General features: G+C 38.1%; 1 protein-coding gene across 7 annotated transcripts in view; it reads left to right on the top strand.

The window, feature by feature from the left end:
• The window catches only part of grin2bb (glutamate receptor, ionotropic, N-methyl D-aspartate 2B, genome duplicate b), a 267,893-nt gene that overhangs the window by 53,111 nt on the left and 200,529 nt on the right, over positions 1 to 14,253 (top strand). Inside the window, exon 3 of one of the 7 annotated variants that reach the window (XM_062027310.1) lies at positions 3,965 to 4,061. The exons of 5 other annotated variants lie outside the window; for them this stretch is intronic. The gene's annotated coding sequence lies outside the window, so the exon portion shown is untranslated. Of the gene's footprint in view, positions 1 to 2,446; positions 4,062 to 14,253 lie in introns of those variants that run through there. One more of the 7 variants, XM_062027311.1, reaches the window with a different exon arrangement.

Here is a 14,253-nt window from a genome sequence, read left to right on the forward strand (position 1 = left end):
TCACTGCAGGCTTTGAAAAAGACATGTTTGGGGTTGTGGAATATATTTGTATTTAGCCGACGCACGGAGAATAATGTTATTTCCGCAATGTGCGTCGTTCCGCTTTTCCTCCCTACAGCAACACGGCGGTCGGCGGAAAGTACCGGGATCGCGAGCGCAAAAAAGTGACGGCTCCCGGAGTGTTATCCGGCGTCATATAAAAATATATGTAGTGTTCATCGCGTGAGGCAATGCAAATAAAAAAATTAAAAAAACAAATAACGGTTTGAATTGGTCCAGGTTATCAGGGACTTTATTACTGACGGACAGGTGTCGCGGTGTGACTGCAGCCAGGCACGTAAGAAAACCCTCGTCTCCATGGCAATTTGGTATTTTGGACCCAAATAACAAAAATCGTCTCTGTCTGGAGCCAACGGGGGGGTTCGCCGTGGAGTTTACAGTTACGGTAGCACAATTAGCCTCGAACGGGCTAACATCACGACTAACGTGTTACACGTAGCCCGGAAGAGTTAGGACTGCCAAGGATTCTGGGTATTTGTTCTGTTGTGTTTATGTTGTGTTACGGTGTGGATGTTCTCCTGAAATGTGTTTGTCATTCTTGTTTGGTGTGGGTTCACAGTGTGGCGCATATTTGTAACAGTGTTAAAGTTGTTTATACGCCACCCTCAGTGTGACCTGTATGGCTGTTGACCAAGTATGTCTTGCAGTCACTTGAGTGTGCCTGCAGAAGCCGCATGCAACATGTGACTGGGCCGGCACGCTGTTTGTACGGCATGCCCTCAATATTGTCGAAAGCCGTATACCACACCGTGATTGGTAGATTCCTTCAGCTCCGCACACAACGCTGTCAAGCGCCATTCATTTAAAACTCGCGGGCCGCACTAACATTAAACTTTCATATTAAGGTGGGGGCCGCAAAATAACTTCTCGCGGGCCGCAATTGGCCCGCGGGCCGTGTGTCTGAGACCTCTGCTGTAAAAAAGAAGACAAACGGTACTTTTCAAGCAGAGCATAGGACCGTTTTTGATACATTAGTACCGCAATATCAACACAATGGATCGGCACATTCCTACCAAACATGCCTTTTCAAACGTTTTGTCCTAATATCATTGAAGCAAATATGTTTGGAGCAAAGCGTAACTCCAGGACCGTTTGGGAAGAAGATGTTGGTTGAAATAGTGAACATAAAAAGAAAGTGTGAATGTTTTTTTTTGTATTCTCCCTCGCCTTCTCCACACCTCGTCATGTGTGACTGCGTTAGGAGGAGGAAGAGCTAAGAATAGCGAGGAGGGGGCCCGGTGCTGTGATGCCGCCTCTCTACCCACGCTGCTTTGCTGCTCGCTCTGCAGCTCCGCCGAACTCATCCGCAGTGTGTGCACGTCGGAGGTTGTCTTTGCCACAAAGACGCCTCGGCCTTTTTTTGGCGACGCCTAACGCGAACGCATTGTCATCAGGGAAGTGTCTCTTTACGTGTCGCCTTTAGAGGACCTCTTCTGGAGGATTTCCACGCAGATCAGGGCTGCCAAAGTCCTTTTAGTGGGTCAAATCATGGCATGATAACTTAAAACTAAAGACAACTTCAGGTAGTTTTTTTTTGTTTATAAATAGACTGAGCACATTCTGAAAATGTGCAAATCATAATGTTTGTTTTTTACACTAACATGTTGCAGTAAATAGTATTCCGTCTTTTTTATTTTTATTTCAGCATCAGACATTCCTATTCATTACATCATATTTGCATACATCTATTGTCTGCTCTAAATGTCAAAATATTATTTTGTTTATATCCCAACTATCCTTCCCTCCCAAAAAAGGAAAGAGAAAAATAGCAAAAAAACAAAAAACAAAAAAATAAAATAATATTAACAAATAAAAATTAAATAAAAATTAATAATAATAATAAAAAATAAAATAATATGAACATATAGTAAATAAATAAATCGAGAAAAAAAACCTATAAACATATATGGAGTAATCTTTTTTTAAACAGTACAATCACTAATTGGAGAAAATGAAATATATTATCTGCCCTGAATGTCAAAATATTATTTTGTTTATATCCCAACAATCCTTCCCCTCCAAAAAAGAAAAAGAGAAAAACAGCCAAAAAAACAAAACAAAACAAAATATTAATAATATTAACAAATAAAAATTAATAATAATAGAAAATAAAATAATATGAACATATAGTAAATAAATAAATAGAAAAAAAAACTATAAACATATATGGAGCAATCTTTTTTTTTTTTAAACAGTACAATCACTAATTGGAGAAAATAAAATCTATTGTCTGCCCTGAATGTCAAAATACTATTTTGTTTATATCCCAACAATCCTTCCCCCCAAAAAAGAAAGAGAAAAACAGCAAAAAAAAACCCAAAAACAAAACAAAATAATAATATTAACACAGAAAAATAAATAAAAAATTATAAATAAAATAAAATAATATGATCATAGAGTAAATAAATAAATAGAAAAAAAACCTATGAACATATATGGAGTAATCTTTTTTTAAACAGTACAATCACTAATTGGAGAAAATAAAATCTATTATATGCCCTGAATGTCAAAATATTTTGTTTACATCCCAACAATGCTTCCCCCCCAAAAAAAGAAAAAGAGAAAAACAGCCAAAAAAACCCAAAAACAAAACAAACCAAAATAATAATATTAACAAATAAAAATTAATAATAATAGAAAATAAAATAATATGAACATATATATTAAAATAAATAAATAGAAAAAAAACTATAAACATATATGGAGTAATCTTTTTTTTAAACAGTACAATCACTAATTGGAGAAAATAAAATATATTGTCTGCCCTGAATGTCAAAATATTATTTTGTTTATATCCCAACAATCCTTCCCCCCCACAAAAGAAAGAGAAAAACAGCAAAAAAACCAAAAACAAAACAAAATAATAATATTAACAAAGAAAAAAAGTACAAATAAAATAAAATAATATAGTAAATAAATAAATAGAAAAAAAACATATAAACATATATGGAGTAATCTTTTTTTAAACAGTACAATCACTAATTGGGGAAAATAAAATCTATTGTCTGCCCTGAATGTCAAAATATTATTATTGGGGGCGGCATGGCGTAGTGGGTAGAGCGGCCGTGCCAGAAAACCTGAGGCTTGCAGGTTCGCTCCCCGCCTCTTGACATCCAAATCGCTGTCATTGTGTCCTTGGGCAGGACACTTCACCCTTGCCCCCGGTGCCGCTCACACTGGTGAATGAATGATGAATGAATGATAAATGGTGGTCGGAGGGACCGTAGGCACAAACTGGCAGCCTCGCTTCCGTCAGCCTACCCCAGGTCAGCTGTGGCTACAAATGTAGCTTACCACCACCAGGTGTGAATGAATGATGGGTTCACACTTCTCTGTGAGCGCTTTGAGTATCTAATAACAGAAAAGCGCTATATAAAATCTAATCCATTATTATTATTATTATTATTAGTGGCCAAGACATGGGTAACTTACACATCTGTGAAGGCACCATTAATGCTGAAAGGTACATACAGCTTTTGGAGCAACATATGTTGCCATCCAAGCAACATTATCATGGACGCCCCTGCTTATTTCAGCAAGACAATGCCAAGCCACGTGTTACATAGTAAAAGAGTGCGGGTACTAGACTGGCCTGCCTGTAGTCCAGACATAGAAAATGTGTGGTGCAATATGAAGGCTAAAATATGATAAGGGAGACTGTTGAACAACTTATGCTGTACATCAAGCAAGAATGGGAAAGAATTCCACTTCAAAAATGTGTCTCCTCAGTTCCCAAACCTTTACTGAGTGTTGTTAAAAGGAAAGGCCATTTAACACAGTGGTAAAAATGCCCCTCTGACAACTTTTTTGCAATGTGTTGCTGCCATTAAATTCCAAGTTCATGATTATTTGCAACAACAAAAAAGAAGTTTCTTAGTGTGAACATGAAATATCTTGTCCGTAGGTGTGACACCCTGCACTGGATGGAAGAAAAGGTTGAGGTGTGCAGATGGAAGGAGGTTTGAGGCGAGGGACTAGAAAGATGTCCAAAGAAGGGAAAGGTGACTAAAGATAATTGGCTGCTTTATATCAATGTTTGCTATTTAGAGCGAAACATCAACAACTGTTTGACCTTTTAAAAGCTTCTACTTCCACGTCGGACGTTTATCTGAGGGCTTTCACATGTTCGCGTGAGTACGTCTCCTCTAGACGCACAACAGGGGGCGCTCTGGTTGAGCGTGACACCTAATTAGGCTTTTGGAAGGCAGAGGTGAGAAGGACACGTCTCCACCACCTGCCGGGAGTGACGGGAGGAAAGGCGGGTTGTTAGCCTTGTGTTTATTTTTATTTGCTCCCTTAAATCTCAGAGCGCTGACCCCTGAAGGAGGTGAACTGCGAGGGTGGAAGGTGCAGTCTGTCATTCTTTCAAAGTTCTGCTTCCTTTCTCCGGCCAGAACACAAAACCTCCTTCTGTGATTTGTCTGCAGTCTTTCTGCGCATTGATTTCTGTTGCCATAGCAACGCACGTCCGACTTCTGCCAACAAATGTGTGTTCCTACTTCCGGAATCAAACGCCAGTGTGTTTTCTAATCATGGCGGACTTGGTAACAGACAACGAAGACGACTATTTTTAGACAAATGAGGATTCACAAGCTTATCTTTTTGAAGCTGAATGTACTGAGGATGAACTACTGCTTACAGAAGCAAGCACGAAGGAAGAGTGAGACGTTTGAGCAGACGGAAGCCGAGAGAGTGAGGCGAAAGTGACTTTGACGCTATAAATATGGAATTTGGAGCAAAGTTATTTCGACATAAATAGAGTGCTTAAACAAAATCAACAGGAAACGTCCCCGGCCAGCTGGACCAAACAGACAACTGTCCATGGAGTGAGTCACACTTTATATTGATCATGATACACGCAGCACGTCATGTGTGTTATTACAACTGCACTACATACACTGTCTGGCTAGCTGTGTACAAACAAAACGTGAAATAATACTTTACAGATACTGTAATATGAGTGTTCATGTTTTTCACTCAGTACATATTGGTGTCCTAGCACAGTGTTGTGCATTACAAACTCAAACGCGTTTCGTGTTGTTGTAGAATATAGCTTATCTTTTGCTGTAGTTAGCTTTTACAGCTAACACCGTAGCACGCCTTTGTGTTAGTACGCTAGAAAAAGAGTTCCTCAGTGTTCGTGCTTACAATAACTATGTTGTTACAGTTTGGTTATTATACGGGTTACAGAACCTGAATGAAGTATTGACAGTTTTTGAATGAATTTTTAAAGTGATTTCGAGGTAAAATTAATTTTTAAAGTGATTTCGAGGTACAATTGATTAACATTAGCTGCTTTGTTAGCCACCAAGAACGAGACGATTTGTATACGTGAGAACAAATATGTCTCTCATAATGAGGGTGAACGATGTGCAAAATTCCCAAAAAAGTGCAGTTCCCCTTTAAAGTCAGGTATTATTGTGATTCCTGATTGTTTGTGAGGGCACCAAAGGGACTTCTGTGTGTGTGTGTGTGTGTGTGTGTGTGTGTGTGTGTGTGTGTGTGTGTGTGTGTGTGTGTGTGTGTGTGTGTGTGTGCGTGTGCGTCTTGGCAGCTTGCCATTGTTGTTGTTTTAGCTCGTTAATAAAGATCCATCACCTTCTAATGTGACAGTGTGTGTGTGTGTCTGTCGGAGGTGCGCCTGCATAGGAGGATAGTTCAGCTTGTTGTGTTGGCTTTGTTATTAATTAAGAATACGGAGAAGTAGATGTTATTTTTCATTCCTGATCATTGTAAGAAAGGTTGAGAAGTTTTAGTGGTTTCAAACAATGAGTGCACCACAGGACTAGAGACAGTTTGTGTGCGTGTCAAAAGGGCGGCTGCATAGGAGGACAGTTCAACTTGTTGTTTGACTTGGTTATTAAATAAACCCGGAATTCTGGGAAATCCGGGAATTTTTGGAATTTGTCAAGGGAAAGCCCGCGATTCCCGAATAGGCTGAACAGTTTGAAGTTGGAAGAGTTTGAATCGGGTGAAAAATGTGGAAGGTAGAGCGCGCCAAAATCTGGAGAAGAAGATTGAGTAGAAGAAGAAAAAACATGTGTGAATGCTTTGGAGCATTCACACAACTAGATGAGGCAATTCCTGAAGGAATTGCGTGTGAATGCTCCAAGTTGAACTGAAATCCTGGAATTTTTTTAGAATTGTTGAAGTAGAGCACACAATTCCCAAACAGGCTGAATATTTTGAAGTTGGAACAGTTTTTGGATGAAAAATGTGGGAATTGTGACATTTTGAAGAATGTCCCATTCATTTCAATGGGAATTTCCCCAAAAATGGGAAATTTCGGGAAAAGCAGGATTTTTTTTGGAAAATGGTAAAAAAAAAAATTGAATGTTCTGAATGAGTTGAAATAGTTGGTGTTGGAATTTTTCAAATCGGTCGAGAAATGTTGAAGTAGTAACATGTTGAATTGAGAAATGGTATTACGGATTTCCGGGAAAAACGGGAATTTTTCCAGTTTAAAAAACAACTTTGTTTTTTGTCCTGATTAAGAGGAATGTTTTGATGGTGCAACAGTTGAAATGAGTTGAAAAATGTGGAAGGAGTAGTTGCCAGAAAAAAGGGTGGAAATAGGGCTTTAGAAAAGCAGGGATTCTGGAAAATCCTGGAATTGTTTGGAACTTGGAAAAATGACGGTTTGAATTTCCAGGATGGTGGAATATGATGAAGATGGAATGGTTTGAATAGGTTGAAAAATGTAGAAATGGTGAAAGTTTGAAAAATGGCCAATTCATTTTGAATGGGAACAATGTCCTGGAAAAACTGGAATTCTGGGAAATCTGGGAATTTTTAGAATTTGTCAAGGGAAAGCCCGCCGTTCCCAAATAGGCTGAACAGTTTGAAGTTGGAACAGTTTGAATCGGGTGAAAAATGTGGGAATTGTGACACTTTGAAGAATGTACTGTTGATTTAAATGGGAATTTCCCAAAAAATGGGGAATTTCGGGAAAAGCATGATTTTATTTTTTTTAAATGGTAAAAAAACTTGAAAGTTCTGAATGAGTTGAAATGGTTGGTGTTGGAATTTTTCAAATCGGTCGAGAAATGTTGAAGTAGTTTGAGAAATGGTATTACGGAATTCCTGGAATTTTGGGAATTTTTCCAGTTTAAAAAACAACTTTGTTTTTTGTCCTGACTAAGAGGAATGTTTTGACGGTGGACCGGTTGAAATGCATTGAAAAATGTGGAAGGAGTAGTCACCAGAAAAAAAGGGTGAAAATAGGGTTGAAAAATGTGGAAATGGTAGAAGTTTGAAAAATGGCCAATTCATTTTGAATGGGAAAAATGTCCTGGAAAAACTGGAATTCTGGGAAATCTGGGAATTTTTAGAATTCGTCAAGGGAAAGCCCGCGATACCCGAATAGGCTGAACAGTTTGAAGGTTGACCGCTTTGAATCGGGTGAAAAATGTGGAAGTTAGAGCGCGGCAAAATCTGGAGAAGAAGAAGAAGTTGAATAAATAGATGAATTTTTGGTGTAGAAAAGCATGTGTGAATGTTTTGGAGCATTCACACAATTAGCATAGTAGCTAACCGTAACAATGACCGAAGCACTCAAAGATGGATGAGCCCACCCACAATGCATGTGCTGCCCGGCACAAAATGGCTGCCCTGGTTGGAAGAAACGTTTGTACACGGAGACAAGGTTCCTACACCGAAGCTTGTTTTTATTCAGTCTTTGCTAGGTTCCTCTCCTTTCTTCAGAAGGTGATCACTGATGTCCGAAATGTACAAGTCAACAATACACTATGTTGTCATAAGTATTTGGCCTTGACTCACATATCAACTTGAAGTGCCATCCCATGGAATTGTCCAAAATGTTTTGGTATTCTGGAGCATTCACTGCAACTAACTCCTGAACAACAACCCCACACCATAATTCCTCCTCCACCAAATTTCACACTCGGCGCAATGCAGTCCGAAATGTAGCGTTCTCCTGGCGACCTCCAAACCCAGACTGGTCCATCAGATTGCCAGATGGAAAAGTGTGATTCATCACTCCAGAGAAGGCGTCCCCACTGCTCTAAAGTCCAGTGGTGACGTGCTTCACACCACTGTATGGGGATGTATGGCTTAGATGCAGCTGCTCGGCCATGGAAACCCATTCCGTGAAGCTCTCTGCGTACTGTACGTGGGCTAATTGGAAGGTCACGTGAAGTCTGGAGCTCTGTAGCAACTGACTGTGCAGAAAGTCTTTACACTATTCTGACCTCTCTGTCAGTTTACGTGGCCTACCACTTGGTGGCTGAGTTGCTGTTGTTCCAAAACTCTTCACTTTTCTTATAATAAAGTTGACTATGGAATATTTAGGAGCGAGGAAATTTTACAACTGGATTTGTTGCACAGGTGGCATCCTGTGACAGTTCCATGCTGGAAATCACTGAGAGCGGCCCATTCTTTCACAAATGTTTGTAGAAACAGTCTCCATGCCTAAAGTGCTTGATTTGATACACCGGGCCAAGTGATGAGGACACCTGATTCTCATCATGTGGATGGGTGGCCAAATACTTTTGGCATTATAGAGTATCTTTGATTGAAATGATGCTAACAGTTGTACACGAGCCCGCTGATGACGAGTATTGGAGGAAGAACAGGACGTGTCTAGAAGAAAGTTAATAAAAAGTCTTCTCTCTCCTGAGCCAAACATCAGTCAGAGCGCAGCTGCTGGGCTCCCAGCAGGGGGCCACATTTAATGGCACACGCAAACACGTCCACGTCAGTCAGAGACTCAGATTTGTGACTTGCATGGGATTCACAAACTCAAACTCGAACAGAAGAGAATTAAGAAGCACTGGAATAAAGTGAGTGCACTTAAAGAGGATTTATAAACTCATCCAGAAAATGTTTGTTATTGTGTGAATGTCACACATGCTTTTCTACACCAAAATGCATCCATTTATTCTTCTACTTCTCCAGATTTGGCCGCGCTCTACCTTCCGCATTTTTCACCCGATTCAAACCGTTCCAACTTCAAACTGTTCAGCCTATTCGGGAATGGCAGAGTTTCCCTTGAAAAATTCCAAAAAGTCCCAGAATTCCAGGTTTTCCTGGGACATTTTTCTCATTCAAAATGAATTGGCCATTTTTCAAACATCCACCATTTCCACATTTTTCAACCGATTTAAACCATTTCACTTTCAACATATTTCACCATTTTGGAAATTTAAACTACTTTTTTTCCAAGTTAAAAAAAAATCCAGGATTTTCCAGAATACCAGGTTTTCCGGGACATTTTTCCCATTCAAAATTAATTGGCCATTTTTCAAACTTCCACCATTTCCACATTTTTCAACCGATTCAAACCATTTCACTTTCAACACATTCCACCATTTTGGAAATTTAAACTACTTTTTTTCCAAGTTAAAAAAAATCCAGGATTTTCCAGAATTCCAGGTTTTCCGGGACATTTTTCCCATTCAAAATGAATTGGCCATTTTTCAAACTTCCACCATTTCCACATTTTTCAAACCATTCCACCTTCAACGCATTCCACTCATCCTGGAAATTTAAACTATTTTTTTTTCCAAGTTAAAAAAAAATCCAGGATTTTCCAGAATTCCCGGTTTTCCAAAGCCCTATTTCCACCCTTTTTTCTGGTGACTACTCCTCCCACATTTTTCAACCCACTTCAACCGTTTCACCGTCAAAACATTCCTCTTAATCAGGAAAAAAAACGAAGTTGTTTTTTGAACTGGAAAAATTCCCAGATTTCCCAGAATTTTAAGTTGTCCTGGGACATTTTTCCCATTCAAAATGATTTGGCCATTTTTCAAACTTCCACCATTTCCACATTTTTCAACCTGTTCAAACTATTTCTCCTTCAACACATAACACCATTTTGGAAATTTAGACTACTTTTTTTCCAAGTTAAAAACAATTCCAGAATTTTTCAGAATTCCAGATTTTCCGGGACATTTTTCCCATTCAAAATGAATTGGCCATTTTTCAAACTTCCACCATTTCCACATTTTTCAACCGATTCAAACCATTCTACCTTCAATGCATTCCACTATTTTGGAAATTGTAACTATTTTTTTCCAAGTTAAAAAGAATCCCAGGATTTTCCAGAATTCCTGGTTTTCCAAAGCCCTATTTCCACCCTTTTTTCTGGCGACTACTCCTCCCAAATTTTTCAACCCACTTCAACCGTTCCACCGTCAAAACATTCCTCTTAATCAGGAAAAAAACGAAGTTGTTTTTTGAACTGGAAACATTTCCAGAATTCCGGGTTTTCCGGAAAATTGTTCCCATTCAAAATGAATTGGCCATTTTTCAAACTTCCACCATTTCCACATTTTTCAACCGATTCAAACCATTTCACTTTCAACACATTCCACCATTTTGGAAATTTAAACGACTTTTTTTCCAAGTTAAAAAAAATTCCAGGATTTTCCAGAATTCCAGGTTTTCCGGGACATTTTTCCCATTCAAAATGAATTGGACATTTTTCAAACTTCCACCATTTCCACATTTTTCAAACCATTCCACCTTCAACGCATTCCACTCATCCTGGAAATTTAAACTATTTTATTTTTCCAAGTTAAAAAAAAAATCCAGGATTTTCCAGAATTCCCGGTTTTCCAAAGCCCTATTTCCACCCTTTTTTCTGGTGACTACTCCTCCCACATTTTTCAACCCACTTCAACCGTTTCACCGTCAAAACATTCCTCTTAATCAGGAAAAAAAAAAACGAAGTTGTTTTTTGAACTGGAAAAATTCCCAGATTTCCCAGAATTTTAAGTTGTCCTGGGACATTTTTCCCATTCAAAATGATTTGGCCATTTTTCAAACTTCCACCATTTCCACATTTTTCAACCTATTCAAACCATTTCTCCTTCTCCTCCTCCTTCCTGAATTCCTGGTTTTCCAAAGCCCTATTTCCACCCTTTTTTCTGGCGACTACTCCTCCCAAATTTTTCAACCGTTTCACCGTCAAAACATTCCTCTTAATCAGGAAAAAAAAACGAAGTTGTTTTTTGAACTGGAAAAATTCCCAGATTTCCCAGAATTTTAAGTTGTCCTGGGACATTTTTCCCATTCAAAATGATTTGGCCATTTTTCAAACTTCCACCATTTCCACATTTTTCAACCTATTCAAACCATTTCTCTTTCAACACATAACACCATTTTGGAAATTTAAACTACTTTTTTTCCAAGTTAAAAACAATTCCAGAATTTTCCAGAATTCCAGATTTTCCGGGACATTTTTCCCATTCAAAATGAATTGGCCATTTTTCAAACTTCCACCATTTCCACATTTTTCAACCGATTCAAACCATTCTACCTTCAACGCATTCCACTATTTTGGAAATTGTAACTATTTTTTTCCAAGTTAAAAAGAATTCCAGGATTTTCCAGAATTCCTGGTTTTCCAACGCCCTATTTCCACCCTTTTTTCTGGCGACTACTCCTCCCAAATTTTTCAACCCACTTCAACCGTTCCACCGTCAAAACATTCCTCTTAATCAGGAAAAAAACGAAGTTGTTTTTTGAACTGGAAAAATTTCCAGATTTCCCAGAATTCCAGGTTTTCCGGAAAATTGTTCCCATTGAAAATGAATTGGCCATTTTTCAAACTTCCACCATTTCCACATTTTTCAACCGATTCAAACCATTTCACTTTCAACACATTCCACCATTTTGGAAATTTAAACGACTTTTTTTCCAAGTTAAAAAAAATTCCAGGATTTTCCAGAATTCCAGGTTTTCCGGGACATTTTTCCCATTCAAAATGAATTGGACATTTTTTAAACTTCCACCATTTCCACATTTTTCAAACCATTCCACCTTCAACGCATTCCACTCATCCTGGAAATTTAAACTATTTTTTTTTCCAAGTTAAAAAAAAAATCCAGGATTTTCCAGAATTCCCGGTTTTCCAAAGCCCTATTTCCACCCTTTTTTCTGGTGACTACTCCTCCCACATTTTTCAACCGTTTCACCGTCAAAACATTCCTCTTAATCAGGAAAAAAAAACAAAGTTGTTTTTTGAACTGGAAAAATTCCCAGATTTCCCAGAATTTTAAGTTGTCCTGGGACATTTTTCCCATTCAAAATGATTTGGCCATTTTTCAAACTTCCACCATTTCCACATTTTTCAACCGATTCAAACCATTTCTCCTTCAACATATTCCACCATTTTGGAAATTTAAACTCCTTTTTTTCCAAGTTAAAAACAATTCCAGAATTCCAGATTTTCCGGGACATTTATCCCATTCAAAATGAATTGGCCATTTTTCAAACTTCCACCATTTCCACATTTTTCAACCGATTCAAACCATTCTACCTTCAACGCATTCCACCATTTTGGAATTTTAATTATTTTTTTCCAAGTTAAAAAGAATCCCAGGATTTTCCAGAATTCCTGGTTTTCCAAAGCCCTATTTCCACCCTTTTTTCTGGCGACTACTCCTCCCAAATTTTTCAACCCACTTCAACCGTTCCACCGTCAAAACATTCCTCTAAATCAGGACAAAAAACAAAGTTGTTTTTTGAACCGGAAAAATTCCCAGATTTCCCAGAATTCCAGGTTTTCTGGGACATTTTTCCCATTCAAAATGAATTGGCCAATTTTCAAACTTCCACTATTTCCACAGTTTTCAACCCATTCAAACCACCTTCAACGTATTCCACAATTTTGGAAATGTAAACTACTTTTTTTCCAAGTTAAAAACAATTCCAGGAATTTCCAGTATTCTTGGTTTTCCAAAGCTCATTTCCACCCTTTTTTCTGGCAACTACTCTTCCCACATATTTCAACCCACTTCAAGCGTTCCACCCGCAAAGCATTCCTCTTAATCAGGACAAAAAACAAAGTTGTTTTTTTAACTGGAAAAATTCCCAGATTTCCCAGAATTCTAGGTTTTCCGGAACATTTTTCCCATTCAAAATGAATTGGCCATTTTTCAAACTTCCACCATTTCCACATTTTTCAACCAATTCAAACCATTTCACTTTCAACACATTCCACCATTTTGGAAATTTAAACTACTTTTTTTCCAAGTTAAAAAAAATTCCAGGATTTTCCAGAATTCCAGGTTTTCCGGGATATTTTTCCCATTCAAAATGAATTGGCCATTTTTCAAACTTCCACCATTTCCACATTTTTCAAACCATTCCACCTTCAACGCATTCCACTCATCCTGGAAATTTAAACTATTTTTTTGTCTAAGTTAAAAAAAAAAATCCAGGATTTTCCAGAATTCCCGGTTTTCCAAAGCCCTATTTCCACCCTTTTTTCTGGTGACTACTCCTCCCACATTTTTCAACCCACTTCAACCGTTCCACCGTCAAAACATTCCCCTTAATCAGGAAAAAAAACGAAGTTGTTTTTTAACAGGAAAAATTCCCAGATTTCCCAGAATTCCAGGTTTTCCTGGGACATTTTTCCCATTCAAAATGAATTGGCCATTTTTCAAACTTCCACCATTTCCACATTTTTCAACCGATTCAAACCATTTCTCCTTCAACATATTCCAAATTTTGGAAATTTAAACTACTTTTTTTCCAAGTTAAAAACAAATCCAGAATTTTCCAGAATTCCAGATTTTCCGGGACATTTTTCCATTTTTTTGGGAATTGTGTGCTCTACTTCAACAATTCTAAAAAACTTCCAGGATTTCCCATAATTCCTTTTTTTTTTTTTTTTTTTCATTTTCCCAATTCAAAATGAATTGTCCATTTTTCAAACTTCCACAATTCCCACGTTTTTCAACGTATTCAAACCATTCCACCTTCAACACATTCCACTCATCCTGGACATTCAAACTAACACTTTCCCAAGTTCCAAACTAAATGCCAGTTTTTCCTGGAAATTCAAACGCTTCCACATTCAAACCATTTTAACATTGAAACTATTCTTACATTCCTACTACATTCTGTCAGCATTTCACTTCAACTTCAGCATTGGAGCATTCACACGCAATTCCTTCGGGAATTTGCCCCATGTAGTTTATGTTTATATGGTGTGCACTTTTGTACTACTTGAAAAAAAAACTAAAAAAAAGTCAATTTCCAATAAAACTGCACATTTTTTTATGTTTTCTTTGCAAATCCAGCAGAGCAAAATGCAACATGGACTCCTCTGACACGTTGCAGAACATACTGCGTGTCCTGGTCTTTTTTTAGCTGCCAAGCAATGATGCTCGTGAAGGCCCCCGTGTTGGCACAGAGGGGCCCCGTCACTCGTGTAAA

This window comes from Entelurus aequoreus, linkage group LG18 (genome assembly GCF_033978785.1).
Source record: "Entelurus aequoreus isolate RoL-2023_Sb linkage group LG18, RoL_Eaeq_v1.1, whole genome shotgun sequence".
NCBI lineage: Eukaryota > Metazoa > Chordata > Actinopteri > Syngnathiformes > Syngnathidae > Entelurus > Entelurus aequoreus.